Genomic DNA, 20,893 nt, shown 5'->3' with positions numbered 1-20,893 from the left:
CTTTTTTGCAACATGACTAATATGTAACTATGTTAAAAATGATGGTACATGAATAATATATATTAGATTACTTGCTGTCACAAAGAGGGGAGGGAAGGAGGAAGGTAGAAAAATGTGGAACTCAAATGTTTACAGAAGAATGAATGTTGAAAATTATTTTTGCATGTAATTGAAAAAATAAAATAGGATACAAAAATAAAACAAAACAAATTGTGGTATATGAATATGATGGTATATTATTGTTCTGGAATAAATCATGAGTAGATGGGTTTCAGAAAACCTGGAAAGACATGAATTGACACTGAGTGAAGTCAGCAGAACCAGGAGAACATTGTACTCATTTGTTGGATGATCAGCTATGAGAAATGTAGCTCTTCTTAGTAGTGCAATGATCAAAGACAATTTGAAAAAACTTGTGATGGAAAATACTCACATCTAGAAAAAGAACTATGGAGTTGAATATAGAACAAAGTATACTATTTTCGCCTTTTTAAAATTTTTCATTTTTTTCTCATGTTTTTTTTTTCTTTTGTTTTGATTCTTTTTTCTCAACATGACTAATATGGAAATGTTAAATAAGATTGTGATTGTATAACCTATATCAGATAACTCACAGTCAAGGGAAGGAGGGGAAAAAAGGGAGAGAGTTAGAGAAGTGTGAAACTCAAAATCTTATGAAAATGAATGTTTACATGCAATTGGAAAAACTAAAAGGATACATTTTAAAAAGAAAAGAAATACAAGATATATAGTTGACACATTTCTCTGCAAGGTAAATTTCATCAAGATGACTGATGTCAGTGAAGTAATAATAAGACCCAGGTATCCCACTTGCTGAGCATATACCTCAAAGAGGTAGAGAATACAATATTGACAAAAGCATTTTTAGTTTTAACAAAAACCCTAAAAATAACAAATACCCTAAAAATAAATTGGATGCTCACTGACTGAATGAATTGCAGTATATTAATATGATAGAATATTATTCATGTAAGGAATTCAGAGAAATGTGAAAAGATATGGATGAACTAATGCAGAAATAAACAGACAGGAACACTTTAGATACAATAACTTCAGTATTACCTTACTGAAAAAGAACACTAAAACTAAGTATAACTGCAATATGCAATTATAATGATCTATTTTGAGTGATAGAAAAGGGAGGTAGATTTTTGTGTACAGGATACTATCAGAAATTGGTTTGCTTAGCTGCTTTACTTTGTTTAAAAAAGGGAAAATTTAATTGTATTCAGTAATAGCAATATCATACAATAATCAATTATGAATGAATTAACTTTCTGCAAAAATATCATGAGACAATTCCAAAGGGCTCATGAGAAAAAATACTATCCATCGCCAGAGAAAGAATTTATGGAGTCTGAATACAGATTGAAGCAAACCAATTTTTACTTTATTTTTTCAATGTTTTTCCCCCTTTAGGTTTGTGCCTTCTTTCAAAACATAGCTAATATGGAAATATGGGTTTCATAATTGCATGTGTATAATCTATATCAAATTGTTTACCATGTCAGGAATGGGGAAGGTGAGAAAGGGAGAGAGAAAATTTGACACTCAAAATTTAAAAAAAAAAAGAATTTTAAAAATTTCTTTACATATGTGTGGGGAAAAATAAAATATTTAAAATAAAAGAGAAATTTCATTGAATGGGACATCACAGAACATTAATTTTTAAAATAAATTGACAAATAGAATTTTAAAAAAATTCTCTATATAGCTGGATGTAGTCTGTAATGCTGGAGAGGTTGAGGGCAGTAAATCACTTGAGGTCAGAATTATACTGAATATATACCCTTCCACAAACATGTGAACATATTGTATCTCCCCAAGAGAATTTGGGAACAAGGACTTTTTTTTCATTTTGTCTGTTTAACTCCTACCATCTAATATAGGACATAGTAAGTTCTTAATAAATGCTTATAGATGGGTTGATTCATATTTTGCAGATGTGATGATAAAGTAACTATCTCTATAGGGACCTTAAATGTATTTCCTATCCTGGGTACTTCAAATCATTGGAGGCCTGTATATCTCTCTCTAGAAAAATGACAATATCAGGGAGTTGATAGACAGAGAAACCTGAGGCTAATGATGGATCCCTAGGCAATCCTCCCTCCTTTATTCAGAAAGCTAGGTTCCCAGAAGTATTGGCTATTAATCCCCTCTCCACAGATACCATCTTTTAGTCTGTAAGTTTCCATCCCTGCCTTTCCATGGCTGGGACCAGGAACTTGGAGTCTAGGCATTCTTCTTTCAGGTTATATGGGTGAGAGAACATGCAGTTGCCGTATCTCTGTACCAAAGTAGACATTAGTGGCTATGGGAGACCATGTGTGTGGACCAAGGACTTATTTTTAGTTTTGTCAATCTTTCTCCTAAAATGGAACAACAAATCCCAACTACATGATTCTTTTATGTAGGCTAGCACAAAGGGTTTGCTTGGATCCACAATTGTATGGCACCAACATGTTTCAAATAGAACCTCTTCTCTTCTCTGATACTGCCACTACCCTGATCTAGGACAGCATCATCTCATGCCTGAACTACTGCAATATCCTGCAGTTTGGTCTACCTGCCATAAATCTCTCTCCATCTCAGGCCATGAGATTCAGCTGCCAAAGTGATTTTTCTAAAGCTTCAGACCAATCATATTACTTCCCTATTCACTAAACTCCAAAGGCTAATTTTTGTCTCCAGGATCAAATAAAAAATGTTCTATTTAGCATTCAAAGTCCTCTATAACCCAGTCCCGTGGTTCTACATTTCTAGTATTTTTAGCCCCCCACATAATCTTCATTCCAGTGATATTAACCTTCTTAATGATCCATGAATGAGGCAGATCCATGAATGAGGCAGACAAGATAAACCTTTTATAGGAAGTCTTTCCCAATTCCTCTTCTAGAGTCTTCCCTCAATTAATCACTTCCACTTTAACCTGTATTTAGCTTGAGGGTATATCTTTTTATTTGTTTGTTTTTGTCTCCCCCTTTAGATTTGAGACATCCTCGGGGCTAAAGAATGTCTTTTGCTTCTTTTTGTATTCCAGACTTTCACATAGAATGTAACTTATAGAAGTTGATTTTAAAAAGTACTTAATGGTCTGACAGATTTACCTTTTCCTCCATTTGTATTTTTTGTCTTTATTTTTGTTCCTTTATATTTTTATCAATACTTTTCCTCTGTGGTAAGTATTTTTTCATTACACTAATTTGATAATAATCCATTTTCATAGGTATACCCTCCTTTTCTCATTTGCCTAGGTTCCTTGAATTTATTTTATTATTTTATTTGTCTTTCTATTTCTAATCCACATTACATCCATATTTTTACCCTTTCATTTCCCTGTCTGAAGGCTTAAAATCCTTTTTTAGTTTAAGTGGTATGCATTTGTGATGTTCTTTACCAAGAAATGTTAATTCTTTTTTTTTTCTTCCTTATTTATATTCCCTTCTAATCTATTCAGAATTGTGTTTTTTCATTCATTTTCTATATACTTATATATTTCTTCTTTCTGCTCACTCATGAAACCTAAAGTTTTGGGAACATGTAATTTGAAGTTTCTCCTCTACCATGTGCATTAGTAGATCTCAACTATTTTTTTTTAATTTTGGTTGCATGGTTGGTAGTGCTTTCTTTTTCTTTATCTCCAAGAAATATCAATTTGTGAAGGAAGTAGTATTATATGTTGGGAATAATTTGTAACTTTAGTCATAGATCCCTATCTTGCCCCATACCTTTTCCTTGACCACTAAGGGCAGTATATTTTACCTCTGTATCTATGTCCCCTACAAAATGAAGAATGGTTCAGCTTTCAGAATTTATATACCATTCGTCTACAGTCCTGAGAAGTACAACCTTTACTTAGAAAGAAAAAAAAAGCTATATGTTCTAAAATGTTTACAACAACTCAATTTGTGATGACAAAAAATTGAAAACTGCAGGAATGCCCATCAATTGGGGAATGACTGAAGTTGTGGTATGAGATTGTGATGGAATACCACTGCGCTATAAGAAATGCTGAGCTCATGAGGATTGTGTGTTCATGGAGGGTACTTGAAAATGGGCATGGTACAAAACTGATTATAATTTGATGTGATTTATGACTCTTGAAAAGTTTAATTCTAATGAGACAAAAAGAGAGGAGGGTACTTAGTGAATGGCAGGCAATGATGCTTATCAATCAAGCAATAAATTTTATATCTCTAAATGTTATATAAATAAAATAGAGAAAGAGGAGAATAGTATTTCTAACAGGACAGATACCTTTTGATAAAAGGTTTGTAGGTACAAGATAGGGTTAAAACAATAAAAACAAAAAGAAGGATTTTATGGGTAAATAGCACTAGGAGAAGAGGCACAAAGATCTATTACAGTAGAGGGAAAGAAGGGACAGTGTGAACACTAAGTAAATCTTACCCAATAGATTTGGCCCAGAGAGGAAATAACATACATTCCCAATTGGATTTAAAAATCTACCCTACCCTACAGGGCAGGGGGAGAGGGAAAGAAGTGACTGATAAAAGGAAAGTAAAGTGAAAAGTAAAGCTGTTAAAATTTAAAAGAAAAGTTAAAGGGGAAATGGAGCAAAACATTGGCAAGGAGGAATAAGAGGAAAGGAAGAGGAAAGTGTAACAAACAGGGAAAGATAACCTGGAGGGAAATAATTAGTTAGCAACTGAAAATATGAATGGGATGAATTCTCCCATAAAATGGAAGAATATATAAAGTGGATTAAAAAACGGAATCCTACAATATATTGTTCACAAAAAAACACATCTGAAGCATAGAAATACATACAGGGTGAAAGTAAAACACTGGAGGAAAATATATTATATCAACAGAAGTAAAAAAAAATCAGAGACAGCAATACTGATCACAGACAAAGCAAAAGCAAAAACAGATCTCATTAAAAAGGATAATAAAGGAAACTGCATCTTCTTATAAGCCATAATCGGCAATGAAATTATTTCATTATTAAACATATATACACCATATAGTATTCCAATTCTGAGAACCGAATTACAACAACAAGGAGATATATATATAGCAAAACTATATTAGTTTTAATAAACCTCCCTTTCTCAGAATTAGACAAATCTAATTACGAAATACATGAGAAGGAAGTTAAGAATGTGAATAAAATCTTAGCAAACTTAGGTATGATAGACTTCTGGAAAAAACTGAAAGGGGGATAGAAAAGAATACATATTTTTCTCTGCAGTACATGGCACATATTCTAAAACTGGCCATGTATGGGGCATAAAAATCTTACAAACAAATACAGAAACACAGAAATAATAAATGCATGCTTTTCAGGTCATGATGCAATAAAAATTACATGTAATAAAGGACCATGGAAAGAAAATCAAAAATTATTTGGTAACTAAAAACCCCAATTTTAAAGAATGATAATAGAAATAATCATTTCATCCAAGAAAATGATAACAATGGATATCATGCCAAAATTTTTGCGATACAACCAAAGAAGTTTTTAGGATAAAGTTTTTATCTCTAAATATTATATAAATAAAACAGAAAAAAGATCAATAAACTCCACATACAACTAAAAAAACTAGAAAAACAAGAAATTAAAGAGCCCTAATTAGAAATTTCTGAAATCAAAGGTGAGAAAAATAAAACTGAAAATAAAAAAAGAACATTGATCTAATAAATAAAAGAGTTGGTTTTATGAAAAAAACAATAAAATAGATAAGCTTTGGTTAATCTGATTTAAAAAAGTAAGAAAATATCAAATTACCAGAATCAAAAAAATGAAAAGGATGAACTCACTACTAATGAAAAGGAAATTAAAGAGATAATTCAGAGCTATTTTGCCCATTTGTATGCCAAAAAAATTGGACAAACTGAATGAAATGGATAAATATTTACAAAAAATATAAACAGAAAAGGAAAGAACATACTTAAATAATCCCATTTCAGAAAAAAAATTTGAAGAAATCATCAATAAACTCCCTAAGAAAAGGTCCAGGTCCAGATGGATTTACAAGTGAATTCTATCAAACATTTAAGGAAAAATTAATTTCAATTCTACATAAACTGCTCAAAAATTCCTTTTATGGTCTTTTATGATATTGATTCCTAAAGCAAGAATAACCAAAATCAGGCAAAGAAAATTATAGACTAATCTCTCTAGTTATGCAAAAATCTTAAATAAAATTTTAGCAATGAGATTGCAGCAAGTTATTAGCTGGATAATAAACCTTAATTGGTTAGGATTTATGCCAGGTAGACAGGGATGGTGCAATATTAGGAAAACACTCAACATAGTTGAACATAGCAATAGAAAAACAAGTAGAAATAATATGATTATCTCAGTAGATGTTGAAAAAATCTGTCACAAAATACAACATCCATTCCTATTAAAAACACTGGAGATTATAGGAATAAATGGAGTTTTCCTTAAAATAATTAGCAGTATCTAAAACCTTCATCAAACATTCCATGTAATTGGGATAAACTGGGAGTATTTGTAATAAGATCAGGAGTGAAACAAGGATGTACACTATCACTTCTACTATTCAATATAATATTAGAAATGTTAGTTTTAGCAATAAGACAAGACAAAGAAATTGAAAGAATTAGAATTGGCAAGGAAGAAGTAAAATGATATGAGAGTATATTTGGAAAACCTTAGAAAATCAACTAAAAAACTACTTGAAACAATTATCAGATTCAGAAGGATATAAAATAGTATAGAAAATAAAGCCACATAATTTATCAGCATCTCTCTATATATGAACAACAAAGCCCAAGGGCAAGAGGTAGGGAAATTCCATTTAAAGTAACCACAGGCAACATAGAATACTTTGGAATCTACCTCCCAAGACAAACCCAGAAACTATATAAACACAAATATAAAATAATTTTCACACAGATAAAGTCAGATCTAAACAACTGGAAAAACATCAATTGTTCATAGTTAGGTCAAACTAATATAATAAAAATGGCAATTCTAGCTTAATTAAATTACTTATTCAAACCAATTAAACTACCAAAAATCTATTTTACAGAGATAGGAAAATAGGAATAAAATTTATCTGGAGCAAGAAAAGGTCAAGAATATCAAGGGAACTGATAGGAAAAATGGCAAAGGAAGGTGGCCTTGTCTTCCAGATCTAAAACTATATTGTTAAAGGAACAGTCATCAAAATTGTGTGGTACTGGTTAAGAAATAAAGCAATGGACTAGTGGATTAGAACATGTATAAAAGATACAGTAAATGATTATAGTTATGTATTGTTTGACAAACCCAAAGACATTAACTACTGAGATAAGAACTCATTATTTGACCAAAACTGCTGGGAAAACTGGGAAACAGTAAGGCAAAAGCTAGGCATAGACCCATACCTCACACTCTATTCAAAAATCAGGTCAAAATGTGTACAGGATTTAGACATGAAGGGTGATTCACTTAACAAATCAAGAAATACTCTATCTTTAGGATCTATGGGAAGGGGAGATATTTATGACCAAACAGAATACATTATAAAAATGCAAAATAGATGATTTTGACTACATTAAATTAAAATCGTTTTGCACTATAAAACTAATGCAACCAACATTAGAAGGGAAAAAGAAATCTGGGAAACAATTTTCACAGTTTGGGATTCTGACTAAGGTCTCATTTCTAAAATATATAGAGAATTGAATCAAATTTATAAGAAATTTGAGTCATCCCTAATTGAAAAATGGTCAAAAGATATAAACAGTTTCAAATGAAGAAATTAAAGCTATATGGAGTCATATTAAAAAAATGCTCCAAATCATTATTGATAGAGAAATGCAAATTAAGACAGCTATGAGGTACAACCTCACATCTATCAGATTGGTTAAGATGACTAAAGGAAAATGATCAGTGTTGAAGAGGTTGTGGGAAGAATGGGACATTAATATTGGTAGAGTTCTGAACTAATCCTATCACTGTGGAGATGAATTTGAAACTGTCCAAAGAGCATTAAGAATTAATACCGTGCGACCCAGAAATACCATTTCTAGATCTATATTCAAAAAAAATGGGAAGTCTCCCATGTTCAAAAATATTTATAGCAGTTCTTTTTATAGTGGTAAAAATTTGAAAATTGAGGGGATGCCTATTAATTGGGGAATGGCTGAATAAATTGTGGTATATGTATATTATGGAGTACTATTGCTCTATAAGAAACCTTGAGTGACCTTTAGAGAAGCATGGAAAGAATTTTGCAAACTGATGTCCAGCAAAGGGAGCAGAATCAAAAGTATATTGTACATATTAACAACAACAAAGTTGACCATCTATGATGGACTCTGATCCAATCGGCTGTTCAGAGATCTAGGACAATCCTGGGACACCTGCTATGGATAATATCATTCATATCTAGAGGAAAACAAAAAACAAACAAATAAACAAAACAAACAATATAATCTGAATGGATACTATGTTCCTTTTAAAAAAACTTCTCTTATGTGTTTCGTTCCTATTCCATGGTTTTCTTTCTTTTCCCTTAGTTAAAATTCCTCATACACAAAATGACTACTATGTAAACACGTTAAACACAAATATGTATATGTACAACTTTTGCTAGATTGTTAAAATTAAGTGGGGAGGGCAGCTAGGTGGCATAGTGGATAGAACACTGGCCCTGGATTCAGGAGGACATGAGTTCAAATCTGACCTCAGACACTTAATAATTACCTAGCTGTGTGACCCTGGCCAAGTCACTTAATGCCATTTGCCTTGCAAAAACAAACAAACAAAAAGTTTAAAAAAGGAGTAAATGGGAAAAGAGGATGGTAGAAAAATGTGTAACAAATATAGAAATGGATAAATGCTGAAAAACCTTCATAAAATGTAATTGGAAAAATTAAATAAAAATAAAAGAAATGATGAGCTTAATGATCTTAGAAAACCCCATGGAAAGATTTGAAGATAATAGTGAAGAGTGAAATGAACAGAGCCAAGAGAACATTGTATAGAGTAACAGTAATATTGTTTTTAAAATGACTTTGCAGGGCGTCTAGATGGTGCAGTCGTTAGAGCACCAGTCCTGGATTTAGGAGTACCTGAGTTCAAATTCTGCCTCAGACACTTAATAATTACCTAGCTGTGTGGCCTTGGGCAAGCCACTTAACCCCATTGCCTTGCCAAAAAAAAGAATAAAATAAAATAAAATAAAATAAAACCTAAAAAACAAAAAAGAAAGAATGACTTTGAATGAATAATTAATTTTGACTATTATAAATGCTCAAATTGACTATAAAGAATAAAGAAACCCCTTATCTGTATCCAGAGAAAGAACTGATAAATAGAAGTAAGAAAATACGATAGAAGAATTTTTACACTTATATGTATTTACACACATATACATATAAGTATGTAATACATATACATAGACACACACACACATGCCTATTTGTGTCCAATGGTGACCATCTTTAGGACAGAGTGGGGGAGAGAAGGAAAAAGAAGGGTAAAAGAAATTTATATGATAATTTATATATTTAAAAGGAATAACAATCTACAAATAATAGATCTGTAGTTTCATGTGCAAATATTTTAATTATACTATTATAAAAATGCTTGTTTTATTCCATAAATTATAAAATAACATTTTTTTAAAAAAAGAAAAAAAAAGAGAAAGGGTGATCTCCAAAAGGTACTCATTCATTTATACAGAGTTCCCTTCTTTAGTCCCCACTGAACTCTTTTAAAATGTTCCTTTAATGGTCTCCTTTATTTTTTTTTAATCTTCCTACCTCTTACCTCATTGCTTTCATTTTGCACTATATTTATTCTAATCCCAATACAAAACATATTATGGAACTAAAATAATCACTATCCGTTTCCTTCCCTTAGCCAGGTCAAGTAGCAGTCCATCTTTAAAATCTCCCTGTTCTCTGGATCTGTTGGGCTAGAATCATCTTGCATTCGAATAAAAGAGCTTTCATCTTAACTTGCCCAGATCCAGGTCTCCATCTCACTCCAAAGTCATCAACTAATCCACACAAACTCTGCTTTCTAACCCCTTCATATATGTTGTCATCCCTCTTTTTAAGGCAAGGGAGAGTTTACTTGCTTGTATTTTTGTTGCCAGTGTTTAGCAGAGTGCCTAGTCTAACTCTGATCACTGCCACACCTCAGCTGCCTTCTTACCTTGGAAGACTCTTCTATCCCTGAGGTCCCCTTCTCCCATAGGAGAGTTCCTCCCAGAAACTCTATTTTTATGAACTATTCAAATTGATATTTCTCCTTAGCTAAAGACTTTTCTCCTGGATATTTGTGAAATATGTTGTTTGACACTGAGATTCTAAAATTTATATGCTTTAGACTTTCAAGGGTAGAGATTTTCACTCATTGCAATCTGTGAATTCAATCAATCATTACTTTTTTGTCTGTATTCAAAAGTTTGGGGCAGCTTTCTTGTATTACGTCTTGCCATATGTAATTCAGTTTTATTTTAATTTATTCAATTGTTTTTCTGGGAAACCTATGCTCCTTAAATTAAATGTCTTCAAAGTCACTGACTCTGCTTGCATAAAATTTCTGTTTTCTTTCAAATCTATTGCCCTTTGCTTTTGTTGGCCAATTTTTTTCCCCACATGTATTTTTGAATTTCAAATTTTGCATTCCCTTTTTTGGAACATGTACTATCTTGGAGAGAATCTCTATTTCAAGCTTTAATTTCTTTTATTTTGCCATTGTCTTGTTTCTTTGAGTAATTTGATTTTTCTTTACTCTGATTTTTATCTTAAAATCTTCTTTTAAAAGTTTTATTTCTCCTTTGAAAGAGTCTGAAGTTAGTCAATGCTGTCTAGGATTCCATGCAATTCTTTTATTATCTGGTTTTTAAAATTAATTTCATTTTAAAAGAATAATGTATATTCATTATGTTTTGAACTTCTAAAAAAATTCTTCCTGATTTTTCTTTCTGTCTCTTTGAATCCTATTGGTGGTTCATCATAGATAGACTTGATATAAAAATTTGAGCTTTATAAAGTATTTACATGTGTTTGTCGCAAATATATTCACAATAAGCCTATAAGGTAGATATTACTAAAATTCCAATTTGCTTGAGAGATAGACTCATACCTACCCTTTTCTTGTGAACTTTTTGTCTTTCAGTCTTAATTCCTCCACCATCCCTGCTCATCATTTATCTCACCATCTTTCCATTATTATGGCAAGTACCATCTATTCTACCTCAGAGTAAACTATACTTAGCAACTTTGAGTTAGGTAGAAGAGAGATAGAGAAGCTCCACTGTCTATCTGGCTACAATAATTATATGAGAGAGAAAGGACTGATCACAGGTTTTTGGTTTTCTTTTTTGTAATCATGGAAGTCCTTTCCCTTTATAACAAGCTTAGAGTTGCTACGTTCTTGCCTAAATCCCAGTTGCTTGCTCTCCTTTTTACTTACAAGGTTGAATCAGTTTTTTGTTTCTTATGGGGTGGGGAGTTTCCTAAATAAAAAAAAAAAATTGTTGTGGAGGGAACTGGAATGAAAAACAAACACAAAGGAATCCTTAAAATATTTACATTTTCATAGTACATACTTAGGACTGTAGGTCTTTTTGCCTACATTTTATGAAAAATCTCAGTCTATTTTCATAGCAGGTAAATTATTCTCTCTTATGAGTCATACAATACTACAAAATATTTTCTGAAACAATGGGGCAGAAAACTTTTTCTCATTATACTTGAAGTTTTCTTGATCCTCCATTCTATTAGTGCTTTCCTTATGCTCCCATCCCTACTGCCTTGCATCTATTTTGCACATAATTTAATATACATATATTTTATTTATTATATAAAGTTATTATCTACATTGTAAGATCTTTAAAGGAAGGAACGTTGTCACTTGTCATGCACTGAGTTCTTAGTAGGCATTCAAAAACTACTTGTTGGTTGATCAATTTTTTTCTTTTCCCTTCTCTGAGAATTCATCATGTAAAAGGGGTCTCATTAGCCATCACCTACAGTCTTCAAGATCTACTAGCCAAAAGTGATTAAAAGACCTGATCCAAGTAGACCAATGCTTCATTTCTGTTTGATATCAGATTCATAGAACCTTAAACATTATAAAGGATGTAAGGTATCATGTGGTTCTTTAATTTTATTTTACAGAGAAAGAATCTGAGACCAAAAGAAAGAAAGCAGCTTCAATATCACAAGACTTTAAAACATCCTTAAAAACTAGGTTTTTCATTTTCAGGCTACTGTTCTTTCCATTATGTTATAATATGTCTCCCAATACAGATATAAGCACTGAGGTCCTGGCAACAGTTAGTCTTAATTCAATTAACCTGATACTTACTAAGCATCTAATAAATAGCAAATAAGAATATTTGTTTTTCAAAACTGCTAAACACAAAGTAGGATTTTATTCCCTTTCCCCTTCTATTCTGGTCCATGCACTGGACCAAGTACTGGCGGTACGAAGATTAAAAATAATAATAGTAAAGGACTGCCTGCCCTTAAGGAACATTTGAGACTATTCAACATATTTCTGTTTAATAGGTACAGGTAACTTGAGAAGAGAAAAAGCAATAAAAATTAGGAGGATTTCCAAAAAGCTTCTTGATAGTACTCATATCTAAGCTGAGACTTGAAAGATGATAAAAAGTAGAAATAGAAAATTATTCCAATTACAAATATTAAATTATAAGAGGTAGAGATGATAATATTCCAATAGGAGCATATTCTAGGCATAGGAATATCCTTTGTCAGATCTCAGAGAACAGAACTGGAAGGCCAAGTTCAAGGAATAGTAAGTAGTCTTGTTAGACCGGAACACAGAGCTAACAGAGTCTTATGAACTACAGCTGGAAAAGTAAACTGAGTCAGACTGCAAAAGCTTTTAAACACCAAATGAGGAGTTTGCACCTATCTTGGTTATAATAGGGAATCACTGAAGATTCTTAGGCAGAGAAATTACATGGTCAGATCTATAATTTAAGAAAATGATTTTGACAGATGCTTGGAGGATGAATTAGAGAGGGGAGAAACTGGAAACAAGAAGAGCAATTATAGGCTATTGCAATAGTCCATAAATAAAGGAATGAGAGTCTGAGCCAGGAAGCTGGTAACGCAAGTGGAAAGTAAGGCACTGATGCGAGGACTATTATGGAAGCAGAATCAACAAGATATGGGAGCTCATCATTTACTCCTTGGAGATAAACTGGGTTGTCCCTGTGATGTCAGGACCCTGACACTATCCTGAGGACTTCAACAAACAAAATGAATGAAAAAACCTTAAGTGCAAGGTACTGTGCTAAACTCTGGGAGGACAATAGAGAACCAATACAATGCTGACTCTCACAGACTAGTGGGAAAGGCATCATATATATTGGGAGGTTTCAGTTGTAAATTAGGTGGAAAGTCTTGGTGGTCCAGAAGCTAAGTATCTTTTAAAAACTTTTTATTTATTTTATTTATAGTTTTACTTATTTATAGTTATTTTATTTTAGGTAACAAAATATGCATATCTATAATATATAATAAAAAGGTGATTGCCATGAATTCATAAATCTGTTATGCTTAGGCATATGCTAGCTTATACTATTCCTTTTAAATATATATAAAGTGATCAAAAATTCTTTTTCCTTTCCCTTATCCTTGAGATGATTACCATTAGACACAAATAATATATGCATAGAAGCAATATATCATATATACCCACATATCTATGCAAAATTGTTCTATACATACTTCTATTTATCATTTACTTCTCTGGATGAAAGTAATATATTCCTTCATATATCCTTTGTATTTATTTGATTTGGGCATTTCTAAACAACTAAAATGACATTCTCTCAAGTTGTTCATAAACAATATTGCTATTACTGTGTACAACATTCTCTTGGTTCTGCTCTTTTCACTCTTCATTATTTGGTGCACATCTATGCATGTTTTACTGTGATGATAGAACTCATAATTCCTTGAAGCATAGAAATATTCCATCCCAAATGCAATGCATTTTTAAAACAATAGTCTTCTGGGAAGGATGGGGACCCAAGTCCAGAAGAAAAACTCCCATTTCAGAGATGTGTGTTAAACACTACCCTCCCTATTATTAAAGGTAAACTCCTCTTTTCTAAAATCCACTACCAGGAGGTGAAGGGAAGAGGAAAAAGTGAGACCTATATTGCAAAGTTGTCATTTTATGTAGTATGGAGTAATAGAAAATCTAATGGATTTAAATGTCAGTTCTTCTACTTCCTTCCTATGTAACCTTGGGCAAGTCAGATAACTTCCATGGGCCTAACAAGGAAAATGAGGGCAAGGAAAAGAACTGGATAATCACTAAGATTTCACTGAGTTCTAAATGATATGATACTATATACTAGATTGGCCAGTCCTCATTTTGTCAGAACTGCTCTTGTGGTTCACAGGCTTCTTTGCCCTCCATTCCAACTCAACTGCTCACATATATTTCTTTCCTTTCAATTAATTATTGTATGCTAGGTCTAAAATCATTGATGGGTCTTCCTCATGCCCTAGACCAAGCTCAAATCAAATTCCTTTTTGGGAATTGGGAATGAGGTTCAGTAACTCTCAGTGTTCTGGAAACCTGCTTAAATGTAATGAGCTTTCCAAAATAATTAGCACTGGCCCAAGGATTTCCACCTTGGTTTTCTTAATATGCTAGGCAAAATCCCATCTGGAACTCTGTTCTTACCCCACCCCCCCTCCCCTTTTAGCATTGTTCTAATTTGCTTAATATTTCTGCCTTACTGATCATAATTCATCCAGGAAGATGAACACACATACCAAGTCCCAGGTAACCACTGTTTGGGAACTCTGCAGTGCTTTTCAAATCCATTTTTTCCATTGTTCACTTGACAAAGTGCTGCAGCTTTTCCCTTGCCATTGGAATTCAGTAATTCCATTGTCTTCTTAAGGGATATGGTCAAAATTCCTGTAATATCTTTGGGGAGAATTAGCCCAACTAAAGGAAAAGGATTATGTTGAAGAATCTAATTAGGGGAGTGGGTTGAGGAAGTGATCTGGGGAATTAGGGAAGGGGCTGGAAGCTGAGAGAACTAGTTCAAGTAAGAAGCAGTTTGGTGTAGTGGAAAGAATACTTTATGTACTCAAAGTTAGGAAATCTCAAATCCTGACTTTCAGAGAAGGGAAGCAGTGATAGGGCAAGTGGTAGTAGGATATTTCTACAGACCCAGATTTCTTATACCCCACAATTACCGGCCTAATTGCCTTGTCACTATATCGCATTTCTTTATGCCTGATATAACAACATCCCACTATTGAGTCCAAATCACAAAATTACAATTTCCCAAGTGAATGCTAATAAATGAGCTTTTTACCTTTTTGATCCATGAGGCTTGTAAAGTTAATGCTTATTCTCATGCAATAAGCTTCATTCAGGGAATCTTGGTTTGAATCCTGTTTTTTTTCCCACAGACAAGTTATATGACTGAAAATTCTTATTTTATATTTTACTTTATACAGTCAAGAAATGAGAATGTGAGGAGCAGGTTGTGAGGAGAAAATTAGATTGTATACATTTATATAAAGATGGTTTGAAAATTTTAGTTAAGGTTCTGTTTAAATATAAATCTTCTCTCTTTATAATTTTAGCTATTACCCTTTTAGTATCTTTTGATTATCACCTAAATGTGTCCTTCTTTTTTAAATAAGCATCTAAAAATCATTTCTTTTCCTAAACACAAATTAACAGGATTCCACACTTTGGCTATTTGCCTTAATTCCTATCAGTTCTTTCTCCTTGAACTACTATTCCTTTCTTCACCCTACTCTTTTTGTCAGACTGGCTTCTCAGCATTTTACCTTGCCCTCATCAAAAGTAGCAAAGCCGTACATACATGTAGTTATATTTACATATAGACATATGCAGGAGTAAGGGTCATAATTTTATTGAATTTGCCTCTTGGTGGTCTTTTTTTTTTTTTAGGTTTTTAAAGACAAATGGGGTTAAGCGGCTTGCCCAAGGCCACACAACTAGGTAATTATTGTGTCTGAGGCCAGATTTGAACTCAGATACTCCTGACTTCAGGGCTAGTGCTCTATCCACTACACCATCTAGCCACCCCTAAAACACCCTTTCAAGTACTTTAATAATTTTTTTTAATCCTAGACCCTTAGTGTCTTCTCCCATATTACAATTCCATCATGGACAATTCATAAAAAAAAATTTTAAATTGCCCAGTTATATCCCTGAGTTCTCATTTACAAGCAAACCAGAATAAAGGAAGCTCAGAGAAGGGTGCATTAGTAGGAATATGCTAAGAAATGCAAAATCACAAGCAACCTTAGAAATCTTCTGATCCAAACTTCTCACCATCTAGATAAGAACTGAAACTCAGAGAGGTAAATTATTTGCCCAAGGTTATATGGTTGGGACCATAGCATTTAGATCTAAAACTGAAAGGGATATCAATGACCATCCAGTCCAATTTTCTTACTTTATCAATGAGGAAAATGATGAACATGGAGGTTAGATGACTTGTCCAAAATCACACAGCTATCAACGTATCAGAGGTCAGATTTGGCCCCTGGTCCTCAGACAGCAAAGGTAGCATCTATTCCAATGCAGTTCTAGATGAAGTTACACTAGATGATCTCAGATACCTGCTTACCCTGACTTCCAGAATCTCCTCTTCAGCCAATCATTGGCTGATATCAATGAAATAGCTATGTAAAAAAACAGATAGTGATTGTTCCATGAGCAAAACACTTCCAATTTCCACGTACATATGACTTTAAAAGATAAATCTCAAAGCACTTCTTGTATTATGCATTTCTCTTTCAAGATAACAGCATGATTTCTTTTAAGACATAGCCTTTTGCATCATCTGTTGCCATGGTGATTTTTTTCCTGATCCCAACATGTGTTCTAACATTGTCTTTAATTTAGGTAGATTATAGCACAATGAGCAGCCCAAACTCCCACCTGGAATCTTACATCTGTACTTTGTGATGGTGTCCTTTTCTGTGTGTATAATTTCTTGATGTCTGTGTGTGTGTGTGTGTGTGTGTGTGTGTGTGTGTGTGTGTTTTAACTTTTCGTTGACTTGCTGAGGCCAGTGACTACATTATATCTGTGGCCCTGATGCTGTTCTTTCTGCCCCCCATCAAGTGGAAATAAAGATAGCCTTCAAAGGAAACCACAAAGACGAAGACTAACAAAGTAAAGAGGAAATGAACACTTTTTTGGAGGTACAGTAACAGTTATAAATCAGCCATTTAAATAACACTTTATAACCAGTAGAATAACCAGGGGAAATGGTAATTACTAAAATATCTGAAAAAAGAATAATCCATTCATGTCTCATTCTACCCAAGAACTAGGTATAGAATACATAAGAATTGGCTAGATTGATCAATGGATAGAATTCTGGTCTTGGAAAGACTTGAGTTCAAACCCTAACAAGTTCAAACTCTAACAAGTTTACTAATCATATGATCCTGGCTTAATCATTTAATCTCTGTTTTTCTCAGTTTTCTTTTCTGTAAAGTGGGCATAATAGAATATACCTCCTAGGATTGCTGCAAATATAAAAATAAGATAATACTCATAAAGTACTTTGCAAACCTTAAAGTGTTCCAAAATGTTTATTTTCATTGTTGTGATTATTATTATCAATGGTGAAGGGGAAAATATTTACCTTGGGATTAAACTAGTTGAACAAGACTCTAATTCTTAGCCACTCTAGCATATGATCTAACTTCAGTTCTGTTAGAGTATCTTTATCAGCAAATTGAGGTGTTTGGATAAAAATCAATCAACCAAAACAGTTATATTTGTGCCTACTACTGTCCTAGGTCCTGGAAATACAAATACTAAGGAAGAAGATATCACTACTGAGAAGGAGCTATATTCTAATGATAACCTGAGGTCCCTTGCAGCTCTTCTGAATCTGTGATTCTATGATCACGTACTAAGTAGTTAGTTAGTGAAAGTTAGCATTTCTAGAACACTTACTTTGCTACAGGCATTTAACAAAGTACTTTCAAAATCTATCTCAGTTAATTCTCACTGGGAGGCAGATTGTTACTAATATCCTTATTTTACAGTTGAAGAAACTGAAGCAAACAGAGAATAAGTGACTTGCTCAAGGTTATGCAGCTAAACAGAGACTAAGGCTGGTTTTGAATTTAAGAATTCCTGAATCCAGGCCCAGCACATTGTCCATGAGCCATTTTGGTGCCTGCTATTATGAATATATTATGAATATGAGGAATCTGAATAAGGACATATTATTTTTGGTTGAAAGGATCTGAAAAAGTTTCGTGTAGGAGGCAACAAAGATAGTGGGTGGAAGAATGGAGTACATTATATGAAAGGGGTAATATGAGAATAAATAATTTCAAGGGAGGTCAAGTTTAGTTATTTATTTTGTCACAGTCTTAATTACAGAAAGTAAAAGATTGAGATAAGATGGAAAAGCTGGTTGGACCTAGACTGGTAGGACCCTAAATGCCAGACTAAGGAAGGACAGACAGTGAGAGATTCTTTTAATGGTCCAAGTTTGATATTCTGAGCGTCTTGATAATAATAGTAGTGAAAAGGAAAGAATGGATATAAGAAATCTTGAGCCTAGGTAACTGGAGAGGTCATGGTGCCATCAATAGCAATAAAGAAACTTGGAGGAAAGAGATATATAGGAACAAGAAAGAATGAATTTGGGTTTGGACATTGAGATTAACTGCTGAAGGAGCAATCAAGTGATATATTTATCTCACCATGTCCTGTAGATTTTGCTTTTCAGAGGAGAGAGCAAATAAAATGACCAGTTGAGAAGGGAAGAATTGGGTTAATAATTTTCACCTGCACAAAAAGTCAAATGAAAGTCTTCTGAAAAAGAATACAATCTGCTCCTACTAATTCTGACCCACTTCACCATAAGATTAATGGATTTACCATTTTCTTTTTCTATTTGATGAAAATAATTATTTTTATTCTTTAAACTCTTCAAAAGTAAAGGAAGACATTTGATTCAACTGATTTTAACATAAGACATTAGTTTAATAATCTAATAAGAGTGGTGCAGAATCCTACTCTCATTTGCTTTATACTTCTCCCTAGCTTATTTAAGCTTTGGACCTTATGTGCTTAAGCCAGTGGATAGAGCTCTGTGTTTCTTGTGTTTCAATTTGTGTTCCATAGGAAAAGCAGCACATAAATCTATAAATAAGAAAGAAGTAGAAATATATATATATATATATATATATATATATATATATATATATTTCAGTTTTGATTGATGTAAAGTTGTTTTAGTTGATATGCTTTTGTTTCTCTTTGAAAAAGTCTACCTTCTATGGGATCACTTGTTAGGAAGTTAAAGGGAGAGGTATATATTTAGAAGAAAATATAAAAACAAAATATATCAATGAAAAAAATTAGAGATCTTTAAATTTCTTGTCTATTCAAAGCCCTGAATGGGGTAATATTTTAAGTTATTATCAATTGCTCATCTTTTTCCTTCAGGCAATTCCCAATGGCATTTTAACTCTGATTTTTCTTCCAAGTTTCATATTTATGATATGTGACAGCCTATTTAGAGCCTCCATTTCCCCCTCCTTCATCCTCTATGTGATACATATTTTTAATTCTCCAGAAGCTTCAATGTTCCATGACTTGCAGCTATACTACACAAGTGTGTATGAACAGTGTCCTGAAAGTATGCAGATCTTTCTGCTAAAAATAAGAGCATATAACATTCTAATATGGTTAGTAGTTGGGTTTTTTCCCCAACTGAGGATTTCTGAATTTCTTTCTGTAAACTTGATCCAAAACCAACAAATGGAGAGTTTGCTTCCTCAGATATGAATTAGCCCGCAGTGGAGTTAATGCTTAGGGAATCTCACTCTTTCTTCTGGGTTAATGATTTATCATTTAGTGAACTAATTTTTTAATTGACTTGCCAATGATATCATTTTATTGTGAAACCAATTTTGGATTTAAAGTTGAAAGATTTGTATTCAAATTCCATCTCTATCACTTGCTGTAATGAGATCTTGGATAAGTAACTTAAATTTTTTGGGCTTCAGTTTCCTCATCCACAAAATAATGGAGTTGGATTAGATGGTCCCTTTTGGCTACATTAACCATGATCATAATATATACATGGGATTGAACTTGGCAACATGATAAAATGTAGTTTAATGGAAAACCCTAAGTTCTGTAAGTTCTGTGTCTTCCTCAGTAAGATAGATATTACTGAGAGTCCTAGGCAGTAAAGAGACTTGGAACCCAACAACTACAGATTTTGTAAGGACAGTGATGTGAGCTCTCATTAAACCCCATTTAAAGTTTTGAATTATATGCATTCCTGACAACTCTTTCTTCCTTGCCTCTATCTCATCCATTCCTATTCACCTGTATGGTGCCCAGACCCAATGTACATGCACATACCATCTCCAATGTAAATGCCTGGCTTGGGAATCTGGCATTTCAGGGAGATTCTCCAGAGCTGTCAGTCTAGCAAAAAAAAAGCAAAACTAATAACCAGCCTGTATTACATGTTGGTGATGTGACAATGGTGCTGATGCTATTGCTTTGGGAGAACAATGGCAGTGTTTCTTTGATTGCTTGTGGGAACACTTGATGGCAGAAATATAATTCCATTTATTAGAAGCCGACAGCCTTATAAAAAATGTGTGAAACAACAGGCGCTAGAGGCAAAGCTGAAGACTCTAATGAGGCCATGAGAGCTTGGTGGTAGAGAAGGCAAGGCATTCAACTGGTCCTGTTTGCATGTCTTTTTAAACACAGATCAATCAGAACCTTCAAATCAGATTATCTCAGCTCATTGCAGCAAGGCTTTTTCATCTGAAATTAATGATGACTTCACTGTTAACAAGGCAAAGGAAGAAATAGGAAAAAGGATAC

The 20,893-nt window shown here is 33.1% G+C and overlaps 1 long non-coding RNA gene across 2 annotated transcripts in view; it reads left to right on the top strand.

Annotated features, from left to right (window-relative positions):
- Positions 1–13,507, top strand: part of LOC141493195 (uncharacterized) — a 50,080-nt gene extending 36,573 nt beyond the window's left edge. Inside the window, exon 5 of one of the 2 annotated variants that reach the window (XR_012470143.1) lies at positions 12,142–13,507. This is a non-coding gene — a long non-coding RNA (uncharacterized LOC141493195). Of the gene's footprint in view, positions 1–11,137; positions 11,184–12,141 lie in introns of those variants that run through there. The other variant, XR_012470142.1, reaches the window with a different exon arrangement.
- The last annotated feature ends 7,386 nt before the right edge of the window (positions 13,508–20,893 follow it).

Source organism: Macrotis lagotis, chromosome 7 (genome assembly GCF_037893015.1).
Source record: "Macrotis lagotis isolate mMagLag1 chromosome 7, bilby.v1.9.chrom.fasta, whole genome shotgun sequence".
Taxonomy (NCBI): Eukaryota; Metazoa; Chordata; class Mammalia; order Peramelemorphia; family Peramelidae; genus Macrotis; species Macrotis lagotis.
Note: the sequence above shows the minus strand (reverse complement) of the source record. Positions and strands in the feature narration are given on the sequence as shown.